Source organism: Borostomias antarcticus (assembly GCF_949987555.1).
Source record: "Borostomias antarcticus genome assembly, chromosome: 4".
In the NCBI taxonomy this organism is placed as follows: Eukaryota; Metazoa; Chordata; class Actinopteri; order Stomiiformes; family Stomiidae; genus Borostomias; species Borostomias antarcticus.
Window position 1 is genome coordinate 21,883,060 of NC_140237.1, and position 13,048 is coordinate 21,896,107.

Consider the following 13,048-nt stretch of genomic DNA (forward strand, 5'->3'; position numbering starts at 1 on the left):
GAGTATAACGAACCTGTGTGCTAGTATAAAGTTAGTGATTCCCCGGGTGAAATTCCCAGGGTGGCGTTGTCTGGCAACTCCTCCAGAGGTTATAACAAACCTGTGTCAGTGCTTCCAAGCCCACCCCGCCACACTTGGCGTTGTCGGCAGGATTTACTCTTTAAAGACCGAGATGTGTGTTCCTTTTGGTTTTTCCTTTGTGAAATAATTTTGTTCTTGTGTGCAGATTGGAGAGTATAGAGACAGAGCAGCAGTGGATCTTCGTGGAAGCCCTGGTGAGATCTTTACTACAGGTTTCGTAGTGTACAGTAGTAGGTACTCACTGGCAGTGTAGTGACTTGTCTTAGCCATGGAGGAAGAAATGCAGGAACTTAGACAGTTGGTTGCGCAGTTAAAAGCTGATAACGAGCGTTTGCAGCGGGCACAGGCTGGCTCTAGTCCCCTGCCATCCACTTCGTCTGCGCCCCCTACTGCCCTTCCCACTTCTAGTCTCCCTGTAGCAGAAAGGCTTGTTTTCGTTCCCAGGGATAGGAAGTGTCCCATCTTTAGGGGAAGGACAGGGATAGGACTGAGTGAGTGGATGGAGGAGGTGCAGGCGTGCATGAGGGCCCGTCATCTGTCACTGTTTGACCAGGCGTTTTTCCTGTTTGACCACCTCGAAGGTGAGGCCAGAAATGAGATCAAGTATCGCTCTAGTGGGGAGAGGGGGGACCCAGATACAATATTTGCCATTTTGCAGGAGTTGTATGGGTGCTCCGAGTCGTATGTCGCTCTGCAGGAGGCTTTCTTCTCAAGGAGGCAGCAAGAGGGGGAAACTCTTCAGGAATTCTCCCTCGCTTTGATGGGTCTCATGGAGAAAGTCAAGCAGCGCGCGCCTTTTCGCATGACAAATGCTGAGATATTGCTTAGGGATCAATTTGTTGAGCACGTGTTGGACAGTTCTCTGCGCCGTGAGTTGAAGCAGCTGGTACGCAATTTTGCCGCTCACCAACCAGAGAGGTGTGGGTGGGCTGCGGAGTATGGGTACGGTACTGAGTAGGGCAGGGTGTGAGATGGGCCCCAGTAGCAGAGAGCCTGGACGAGGAGCTGATGCTAGTATCCTTGGACCTCTTGGATACAGGCTCGGCCAATAAAGCAAAGCTATTCCTCAGTAGGACCTCACAACAACCTTAGTCTACTTGCTAACGCAAGGCTCAGCTGCTGGCTTGTAAATCCCGCTCAGCAAACTGTGGAACGAACGAAAACCAGAGAACAACAGACCTCGAGATCCGGACGTCAGACTCTCAGGTACCACCAATATTAATGCGCGACTTTGAGAACGGAGGTATAGTATGCAGGTGGATAAAACTCAATCAAAATAGTTGCTTACTGAAGCATCATCACCATGGCTGATGATAGTTAGAAGGATGCTTACCGTGTGTGTGTTTGTGTGTGTCAATCCAACAGAATGACCAGGTCGGCCGCAGGAGGTGGGCCAACCATCTGGTGCAACTGCTGTGTTTTACAGACAGAAATGGACAGTGCATGCCCCTTCAGCTACAGGGCAGGAATGTCAAAGCCATGGAGGAAGAGGGTGATGAAGAGGATGACGACGACGACAAACGGTGAATTGTTCCGAAAGTATTTAATAAGAAATGTATACCTGCACATTTTATGTCCCACTTTTCAGCTTGCCAGATGAGGGGGAGGACCCGCATGCACACAAACACAGTTAGCAATCATACACTTTGCACGGTGAGGGTTAGTACACACTCAGTAACAGACTGTATTTACCACACCGCAATATGCATTCTTTGATCAAACATCATTCTTCAATCAAACATTCATTCTTGCACCACTCCTCTACTGGACCATCAGACCACTGTCAGAATGCAGGTCAGTACTTTCTGTCACATGCGCTTCACTCTCCTTCATTGAGGGTTCCTCGCTCAACACAGCCATTCCTCGCTCAACACAGCTAGCACAACAAAACTGGAGACCTACCTCTCACACACACTTTAACATCTTCTCTACAACCTTTCAACCTCAAAAGAGATGCTGATTTCTGATCACTGTATTACAGAGTGAGTCATGCTCATACACACACACACACACACGCACACACTGGGTGAACCAAGGTGGGTTAGGGTTGATATATGAGATGCGTGTACACGCTTGGGGGTCTTTATTGTTGATCTTCTCTCCCCTCTCCCCCTCTCTGTCAAGAGACCTCAGGACTGAATGGTGAGGATGGAGTGGAAGAGACAGCCAACAGTGTCCCTGAGATGTCCAAATAACATTCAGACATGCAGCTGCCAAGACAAGGACGCAGAAGTGAGTTACTGAGTGTTTTACAACGGCTGCTAGCCAATCAGAATGAAGTATCCAAACTCTCTGTTGTAGAATACCCCATTTTATTTATATTTATAATCTTTTTCTGTCTCTCACCTCCCTCCCTCCAGTCTGGACTTTGAGCAGATCTCCATAGACCCAGTGTGTAGCTGGAGGCTGGTACCGGTCAGACCTGCACATACAGGAAGCCCTCCGTCCAGAGCTCTACACTGTCAGCTCCAGTCACATGGTCCTGTTCTGTCCATGGAGATGATTGCAGCCCTGGGCTGCGTGTGTGCATTGAGGCTGGTACCGGTCAGACCTGCACATACAGGAAGCCCTCCGTCCAGAGCTCTACACTGTCAGCTCCAGTCACATGGTCCTGTTCTGTCCATGGAGATGATTGCAGCCCTGGGCTGCGTGTGTGCATTGAGGCTGGTACCGGTCAGACCTGCACATACAGGAAGCCCTCCGTCCAGAGCTCTACACTGTCAGCTCCAGTCACATGGTCCTGTTCTGTCCATGCAGATGATTGCAGCCCTGGGCTGCGTGTGTGCATTGAGGCTGGTACCGGTCAGACCTGCACATACAGGAAGCCCTCCGTCCAGAGCTCTACACTGTCAGCTCCAGTCACATGGTCCTGTTCTGTCCATGGAGATGATTGCAGCCCTGGGCTGCGTGTGTGCATTGAGGCTGGTACCGGTCAGACCTGCACATACAGGAATCCCTCCGTCCAGAGCTCTACACTGTCAGCTCCAGTCACATGGTCCTGTTCTGTCCATGCAGATGATTGCAGCCCTGGGCTGCGTGTGTGCATTGAGGCTGGTACCGGTCAGACCTGCACATACAGGAAGCCCTCCGTCCAGAGCTCTACACTGTCAGCTCCAGTCACATGGTCCTGTTCTGTCCATGGAGATTATTGCACTGTACTTTAGATTGTGATTCTTGCACTTTGCCTTCAGCACTAGATTATGCTCTTAGTCACTTGTTTGTTTTAGAAAGAAGATGCACTTGTGAGTTCTGGCAAGTAGTAGTACATTGGCTCTTCCTACGTTAAATGCAATTATTGTTAGTCGCTTTGGATAAAAGCGTCTGCTAAATGACTAATGTAATGTATTGCAGCCCTGGGCTGCGTGTGTGCATTAAAGCTACAAACCTATTGAGACTTGTTTCAGTTGTTTTTGGCATTATTCATGCATTTATTTTGGGATAGAGGGATAGAATAAAGCCATGTGAGTTTTTATTTTTCAAATTAACTAAACGCTAAGCATTCCAAGACCAGGATCCTCTGTCTGAATCCAGCACATGCATGGTTTGCAATAGCCTGAGGTCATTATTGCCTGTGTTGTCATTGCATGCTATACCCTACTGTAGTTTAAATTATATGATAATGACTTTATGTAGGCTAACTAAAAGTGCATTATTCATAACGGAGACCGGAAGACAAAGTTCAATATCCAAGTGAAGCTACTATGCAACATTTGAACATAACATGTCAACTCTAACCTTGTTTAGAGCAGTTCTGAATGAAATACAGAGGCGCGTGTGAACGCTGTGTTGCCAAGCTGCCATGGAAACGCTCGGGCAGTCATTCCTTCACTTTTGAATCTCCGGTAAGGTAACGTTGGCTAACAATGACAGTTGGCTAGCAAATATTAATATGTCATATCTAAACCATGTCAATGTTATTGATATGAACATTATTGCTAAAAATACAGTTAATTCTGCTAGTTAAATGTGTTTTTGTTGAACGTAGTTTCAACCCTGGCTAACTAACTAATGCTAACGCAAACGATAGCGCTAGCTAGCAAGCCGTACTGATTTTTTTTAAATTTATATTTAAACAAGGCCAACGTTTGATGTTTATTCACATTGCGACAGGTTTTACAACAATAAATCGCGGAATGTGTAAATAAACCTCCATATTCATAAAGTAAGAGACGTTAGCGAACGCCTAAATTGGACAGGATAGCTAACCTAACTTGATAGTCTCGGCACTGTCAGCTCGCGCTGTCAACTAAAGTGAACGGTTAAGCTATAGCTAGCTAACCCTAACCCTATAGCTAGCTCTAGCCTCCTGCCCGAACTGCTGTTTGGTATGCCTGTAATTTCTGCTAGCTATTTGGAATTCGTATGACCTGATAAGTGTAGTGGTCTGCTAGTGCTCGTCTATAGCTGAACTGTAGCTAGCTTGTAAGTGGTTGATAGATTACACGTAACGTTACAGTAAAAAAAAAAAAATAGGGACCTGTATTTATCAAGCGTCTCAGAGTAGGAGTGCTGCTCTAGGATCAGGGCCCCACTTCTCCATATGATTTCATTCAAACGGGACAACAGATCCTAGATCAGCACTTCTACTCTGAGATGCTTGATAACGCCTTCCCATAGCACCACAATGAACATAAAGGCTATGACGCCCCCTTGTGGACAGAATGAAACACTTTTTTTTTATGCCTATGTCTTTTGTCTTTCTTCACAGATTTGATTGTGATTCAGGTAAGTTAAAGCATGAAAACCATCCGCTATATTTCTGGATAAATTATGTTGTTTTGACAATTAGCTACCTTTTTCCAATCTAACCCTATATTAATATAATGTGCTTTCTCTCCCCCTGTCATACTACAGAGTCCGGTTGGATCCTTTGGTTGGCCACACTCAACAGTGAGTCACTCAATTTTGTTTAGTTATTGGGCTTCATGCCTGTGGCCCAGATGCCATAAGCCATTTGCTTAAAAAATAGATACAATAATAAAACAGCAACATTGAGCTGTGTTTAAGGGTGAGGGTTAAATCAATTACTTTATTAGGCCTTGAAGGTTACACAGTGCAGGTCAGGTGGTATTTTACTTTAGTTGAACATGTACAAATTCAATAGGCTCACTCTTCACTATCCAAGTGTATCTACAAATCAGCTCATGAGTATTGTTCTTCTCTGCTGCCAGCAACACCATGGTTTCAGGATCTTAATTCACTTTCATTTGGGGAATGTCATCTGAATTACAATGTCATATCTGAATTACAAACCATTTAAACACCTATTTGTTTCTTGTCTCACAGGTTCCACCACTGCTCTCGCTGTTGATCCAAACAGCAACAACCCAAAAGCTTTTTTAAAAGCTCTCTACTGAAAAGCATTCTATCTTACTTATCTCTCTGTCCCCGCTCTATCTATTTTGAAAGCACTCTACTTAAAAGCATTCTATCTTACTTATCTCTCTATCCCCGCTCTATCTTTTTTGAAAGCACTCTACTTAAAAGCATTCTATCTTACTTATCTCTCTATCCCCGCTCTATCTTTTTTGAAAGCACTCTACTTAAAAGCATTCTATCTTACTTATCTCTCTATCCCCGCTCTATCTATTTTGAAAGCACTCTACTGAAAAGCTGTAAAGCATTCTATCTTACTTATCTCTCTGTCCCCGCTCTATCTATTTTGAAAGCACTCTACTTCTATCTTACTTATCTCTCTGTCCCCGCTCTATCTATTTTGAAAGAACTCTACTGAAAAGCTGTAAAGCATTCTATCTTACTTATCTCTCTGTCCCCGCTCTATCTATTTTGAAAGCACTCTACTTCTATCTTACTTATCTCTCTGTCCCCGCTCTATCTATTTTGAAAGAACTCTACTGAAAAGCTGTAAAGCATTCTATCTTACTTATCTCTCTGTCCCCGCTCTATCTATTTTGAAAGCACTCTACTTCTATCTTACTTATCTCTGTCCCCGCTCTATCTATTTTGAAAGAACTCTACTGAAAAGCTGTAAAGCATTCTATCTTACTTATCTCTCTGTCCCCGCTCTATCTTTTTTACCAGCATTTGATTGAAGTATTTGAAAGCATTTGAAGCATTTGAAAGAATTTGAAGCATTTGAAAGCATTTGAAGCATTTGAAAGCATTTGAAAGATTTTGAGAATACTTTGTGAAGGATTTGAAAGCATTACCAAGCATTTTAAGAACACTTACCAGCCTTCTATTTAAAAGCCTTTCTATATTCAAGTATTTCCATTTCCTCTCTCTACCCTATTCCATTTTGTTCTATATAGAAGCGAAGTGAGTAAAATACAATTAATTTTCATCTGAATAGCCATTAATTTACATCAAGATTGTATAGAGTATATTGAATTAGTTAGTTAATAGCGTTACCTCTTTCTACTTGTTTGTTCAGAATTGTATTTGCATTTGCTTTATAACTAAATACAAAGACAAAACGATACGATCTGTTGCTTTTTTATATATTTCAGAAGTACACTAATTGTATCAGATCTACAAATACAGTGCATAGAATTGATCTGAATAGTCATACATACATCATCGAGGTGAAAGTCATACATACACATCTACATTGTTGATTTTCTGATTTCCTCGTGACCATGCCGCGGAAGGGTAAGAAATCTCACGCTGTAAAAGAGTGCTGGAGGAAGCTGGATCTATCCGACTGTGGAGCATCAGCAGAAAAGGTTGAGTCTCATGGTCCAGTGAGAAGCAGAGAGGTAAATCTGTCAGAGCTGTCTTATGCTGACTGTGTACAACAGGGAGGTCAGTCTGATGTTACATGTGTGCAAGCGTCCCGTAGCCAGGCGTCCTTGAGGTATGGAGAGTTCTCTCGGAACAAGCAGTGTACTTGCAACTCCCTCACGTTTCTTGCATTCCTTGAAGAGAATCTAGAACTCACAAGTGCAGACCTTGACCTTGTATTAGATAAGGGTGATGTTATGTATAGACGTGTTAGGAATGAGACAAACAATGTTCACATACATTTGGCTAGTGATGAGCTCCCTGAGAGAGTTGCTGCACACAGGCAAGAGTACAGTGTGGAGAAATTACTTTCCAAGTATGGCGAATTTAGAGCACCTGTACCTGAAGGCGCGGACGACTACCTGAACCTGGGAGAAAGACTTCAGTGTTTGACATCGGATGTGAACAGCGCTTTGCTGATAATGGGTGGATCATGCATCGCTGTATTTAGGGACAAGGCAGGAAGGTATGGTTTCTTTGATCCACACTCAAGAAGTCCTGTTGGTTTACCTATACTATCCCACTGCATGCAAAGTGCCGGCACTGCCTTAATGCTTACTTTCACCCATTTGAGTGATATGATTAGGAGGCTTGTCCAATGCCGTAACATGTTAGAAACACCCCCTACATGTCAATATGAGCTGACTCCCATGCTATTTCACAGTGATGACGTGCCCAACATGGATGACAATATTGTTTCACCGATAAGCGAGCAGGAGGTTCAGATGAACTCCGATGTCACACAAACTGAGCATGACATGTCAGGTCCATCAAACTTAACTTCCCTCACACATGATGCTACTCACAATAAACCAACCTCAAACTTGAGTACCCCACACATGCCCTCTGCTCTCACCGACTCATCTGTAAATGAAAATATGACGCAGGTAATCTCCAGTAACATGGTGGAACGTCCTATATCAGAAATGCCAAACCTGAGCAAGCAACATATTCCAGATGTGTCAAAATTGACTATACAGCAACAGAAAAAGTTAAAGAGGAGGGCATTGCGCTTGGAAAAAATTAAAGAAACTGTGGTAGACAAAGTCAGACGAAGTGAAGTTAAAAAAATGAAAAAAAGAGAGAAGTATGCAAACGATAAAGCTCTCAGAGAACAGAAAAAGTCATACATAACCAGTCGTTACAGTCAAGACGATGACTACAGGGGGAAACAAAAGGCATATATAACCAGTCGTTACAGTCAAGATTCCGACTATAGGGGGAAACAAATGGCATATATAACCAGTCGTTACAGTCAAGATTCTGACTTCCAGTTCAGACAAAAGTCTTACATCACAGACCGTTATGCAAACGAGGCTGCATTCAGACTGAAACAGAAACACATTATGAAGCAACAAATGCTAAACAGGTACACAAATGACACAGATTTCAGAATGCATCACAGTCTTCGACAGAAACAATGCATGAAAAACAGGTACACAAATGATGCCGATTTCAGAATGCATCACAGTCTTAGACAGAAACAACGCATGAAAAAGAGGTACACAAATGATGCCGATTTCAGAATGCATCACAGTCTTAGACAGAAACAACGCATGAAAAACAGGTACACAAATGATGCCGATTTCAGAATGCATCACAGTCTTGGACAGAAACAACGCATGAAAAACAGGTACACAAATGATGCCGATTTCAGAATGCATCACAGTCTTGGACAGAAACAACGCATGAAAAACAGGTACACAAATGATGCCGATTTCAGAATGCATCACAGTCTTGGACAGAAACAACGCATGAAAAACAGGTACACAAATGATGCCGATTTCAGAAGGCATCACAGTCTTAGACAGAAACAACGCATGAAAAACAGGTACACAAATGATGCCGATTTCAGAATGCATCACAGGCAGCGCTGTGCTTCTAACCTTCACAAAAGATATCACAGTGAAGCAGCATTTAGGATCTTTCATAACATGCGATCTGCAATGAAAATAAAAAGAAAATATCAAAGGATGAATATGCAACAGACCTGTACATTAACCCCTCAGATTGACAACTCTTTGATTGAAAAAGCTATAGCTGTTTTTCAGACACAAATAAAGAATGGACCCACATATGTCTGCACAGTCTGTCATAAAGCATCATTTCCAAATCAAGTACGATCCTGCATCAGGTCAAATTACATAAAAAATCCTAATGTGGTTGCAGCTTGCCTGACAGGAAGTTATGTTCATGTTTGTAAAGATGAATGCAGAGGTGCACAAGAGTGTCAAGTACCCAGTGAGAGAAAGAAAGAGTGGATTTGTTTCACTTGTCATGATCATCTCAAGGCAGGAAGCATGCCCTCCCTAGCTGTGGCAAATAAACTGGAGTTATCACCGATTCCTGCTGAACTTTGTGACCTGAACATACTTGAGAGACACGTCATAGCCAGACACATTCCGTTTGCTAAAATCATCACCCTTCCCAAAGGACAACAGAGAGCGATACATGGCGCTGTGGTGTGTGTACCTTCAGAGGTGGAAGCGACTGTGAATACACTACCAAGACCCGATAGTGAATCTCAGCTCATGAAAGTTAAGTTGAAAAGACGCATGAACTACAAAGGCCATTACCAGTTCCAGACACTAAACATGAGGAAAGTGCTAACAGCCTTATCAAAGTTGAAAGAGATCCATTCTGAGTATAAGGACATATCTATCAGAGATGAAGCCTACTCTAGTGACCAAACTGTTGACAGTATAGCACAGGACCTGATGGATTTTGATAACTGTGACGAAGTGACAGAGGCGCAAGATAGTGTTGTAGAGCAGCAGCAAAACAGTGATATGCCACAGCATGACGTTAGTGATGCAGTTGACAACTTTGACCAAAGGGATCTGATGGAAATGGACAGCTGGGAGGAACGTGTAATTGTGGAGGCAAATCTGTCAGATCAACCCAGCACTGAAATGTTGCCCTCTGATGAAAATGTGACCGCAGATAATCAGACACCTGACTCAGAACAGGATGTAGATGAGCAGAGACCCGGTGTTGCCCTGGATACGTGCCTTCAGCCAGCTGACATAGCACATGAGATGTTAACCTACAGTGACAGTGTTTATTGTATCGCTCCTGCTGAGGGAAACAGACCAGTCAGCTTTTTTAAAGTTCCTAAATTGGAGGCTATGGCTTTCCCCGTTCAGTTCCCCACTGGAGAGAACACCTTAGATGAGGTCAACAGAATGAGGAAGTTATCGCCAAGCGGATATTTCAAGGCGAGGCTGTTCTGTGTCGACAATCGTTTTGCTATGGACACAAATTACATATTTTTTGCACAGTTTGTCACAGAAATGCATATGGCCACCTCCAGTATGTCCATACAGCTCAGAAAAGGCAAGCCCACGACCAGAGATGGACGCAGAATAAGCACTAGATTGCTGCAGGACAAACGTGAGGTTCAGAGGCTGGTGGAGAACAAAGATGTAACCAGATTTATGGCGCCACTGAGAGGGACTCCAGCCTACTGGGAGAAAACACTAAGGGATTTGTTTTCCATGCTCAGACAACTGGGAACACCAACTTTTTTCCTTACGTTCAGCGCAGCAGAAATGAGATGGCCTGAAGTGATAACAGCAATAAAGGCACAACAGGGTCAACAGGTAGACTTTTCAGAGTTAGACTGGGCCACAAAATGTGAAATACTGCGAAGTAACCCCGTCACCTGCATGCGCATGTTTGAGAAGAGAGTTGACGCGCTGATGAGAGATTTGCTCATGTCACCTGCACAGCCCATCGGTGAAGTGATAGACTTCTTCATTCGTGTGGAATATCAAGCACGTGGATCTCCTCACATCCATCTTTTGGTTTGGTGCCAGAACACACCTGTATTTGAGGAAGACCCTGATCAGAAAGTGTGTGACTTTGTTGACAAGTACATAACATGCAAACTGCCCGACCAAAATGCAGACCCTGAACTATATAAAATTGTGACAGAGGTACAGACGCATAGCAAAAACCATTCAAAGTCATGCAAGAAAGGCAACAAACACTGCAGATTTGGATTTCCCAAACCGCCTGTGAGGAAAACAATGGTAACTAGACCTATGCCACCACAGGTCAGTGAAGCCAATGAACAACCAGGGTTGACTCCAGAGAGAGCTAAAGCAAAACTGAAACCTGTGTGGGACCTGCTTAACGACCCCAAAGCTACTTTTGAAAACACCCCACAGCTACTCGCCCAATGCAACTTAAGCTATGAGGAATATGTAGACAATGTGGAGTCACTCACCAACGCCAGTGTGATTGTCATGAAGCGTGATCCAAAAGACTGTTGGGTGAACGGATATAATCCCCACTTGCTGAGGGCTTGGAATGCCAACATGGATATCCAATTCATACTGAATCCTTACTGTTGCATTATGTACATGTTGTCCTATATTTCAAAAGCAGAGCACGAGATGAGCGACTATCTCAAGACAGTAATGAAAGATACTAGTCAAGCCAACACATCTGATCGGGAACAAATGAAACAGATCATGCAGGCCTACTCAAAAAACAGAGAGGTTAGCGCTCAGGAGGCTGTTGCCCGCACATGTAGTTTGAAACTGAAATCCTGTTCACGCAGCGTTTTATACATACCCACAGATGACGACGCACTGAGAATGAGCCTTCCTGTTAAATACCTGGAGAACAAATCGCCAGACTCTGAGGATGTTTGGATGTCAGGGTTACCGGACAAATACAAAGCCAGGCCCCACACACCTGAATTTGAAACTATGTGCATGGCAGACTTTGCATCAACCTACAGAGTAGTCTATGGGAGACACAGGAACAGTAAAAATGTAATTCGACTTAATAATGACAAAGGATTCATTCAAAAGCGCTCAAAGGGGAAACCTGCCATCATCAGATATGCCCGTTTTTCACAGCAAAAAAACTCAGAGAAGTTTTATGGCACGTTGCTGAAACTCTACCTGCCCTACCGCTCAGATGCACAGCTGAAGTGTCATGGATTCCAGTCGTATGAATCATTTTATGCCGGTGCTTCTGTGCAACTCCCGGGAACACAGTATACTGAGCGGGTGTGTGTAATTGTCAACAGAAACAGGTCTGTGTATGATAAACACAACACTGCCATTGAGAAAGCCATCGAGGACTTTCAACAACAAGGACCCATTGAGGATGCATGGACAACGCTGGCACCTGAAACAGAGTTGGTCAGACTGGAGTGCATTTCAGAACGTGAAGAAGTAAACCCTGACGAACACAACGAACAAGATGATGTCCCTGAATACACGGCTTCCAGAGTGGAAAGAGGAGGTACTGCACCCTTAATTGAGGGACCACAGATAAGCCCTGCAGTTGTGCGCAAGATGTACCAAAGCCTAAATCAGACCCAAGCATCCATCTTCTACACGGTCAGAGACTGGTGCATGAAACGCGTGTATGGTGAGACTCCCGGACAGTTCTTCTACTTTGTCACCGGTGGCGCTGGTACTGGCAAATCACATCTTATTAAGTGCATCTATACAGAGGCCACAAAGATACTGTGCAAACTCCCCCGTGTCTGTGAGGAAAGTGACATGTCAATGCCCACTGTTCTATTGTCTGCATTCACCGGCACTGCTGCCTTCAACATATCAGGCAAAACGCTTCATTCTATCCTCAAACTTCCCAGAAGCCTTAAGCCTCCATATCAAGGACTCGGAAACACTTTAGATGAAGTGAGGGCAACGCTGTCAAATGCTGAGATACTCGTCATCGATGAAGTATCAATGGTCTCCAAACCTCTCTTTGCCTATGTGAACTGGAGGCTGCAACAGATAAAAGGAAGCAAGAAACCTTTTGGTGGTATGTCAGTTCTAGCTGTCGGAGACTTCTATCAACTGCCACCGCTTGGGAACGCTAAACCTCTGTGTGTGTTTGAGGAGCACATGCTTGATTTTTGGCAAGACCATTTCCAAATGATCACGCTCACAGAGATCATGCGACAGAGAGAGGACATTGCCTTTGCTGAGCTGCTAAACAGGATCAGAGTGAAACAGAAAGGAGAGGCCTTATCTGAAGCAGACAGATCTTTGCTTGTCCAGGCTGTGAGTGACCCAGTGAGTTTGCCTATTGAAGTGCTGCATATATTCGCTACCAACAAAGAGGTGGACAAGCACAACACAAACACAATGTCTGTCCTCCATTCGGATTTTGTCAATGTTGATGCAGATGATTACAAGAAGGATCCTCTCACAGGACGGATGGAGAGAGTTAGTGTACCGTTTGTAGGGCG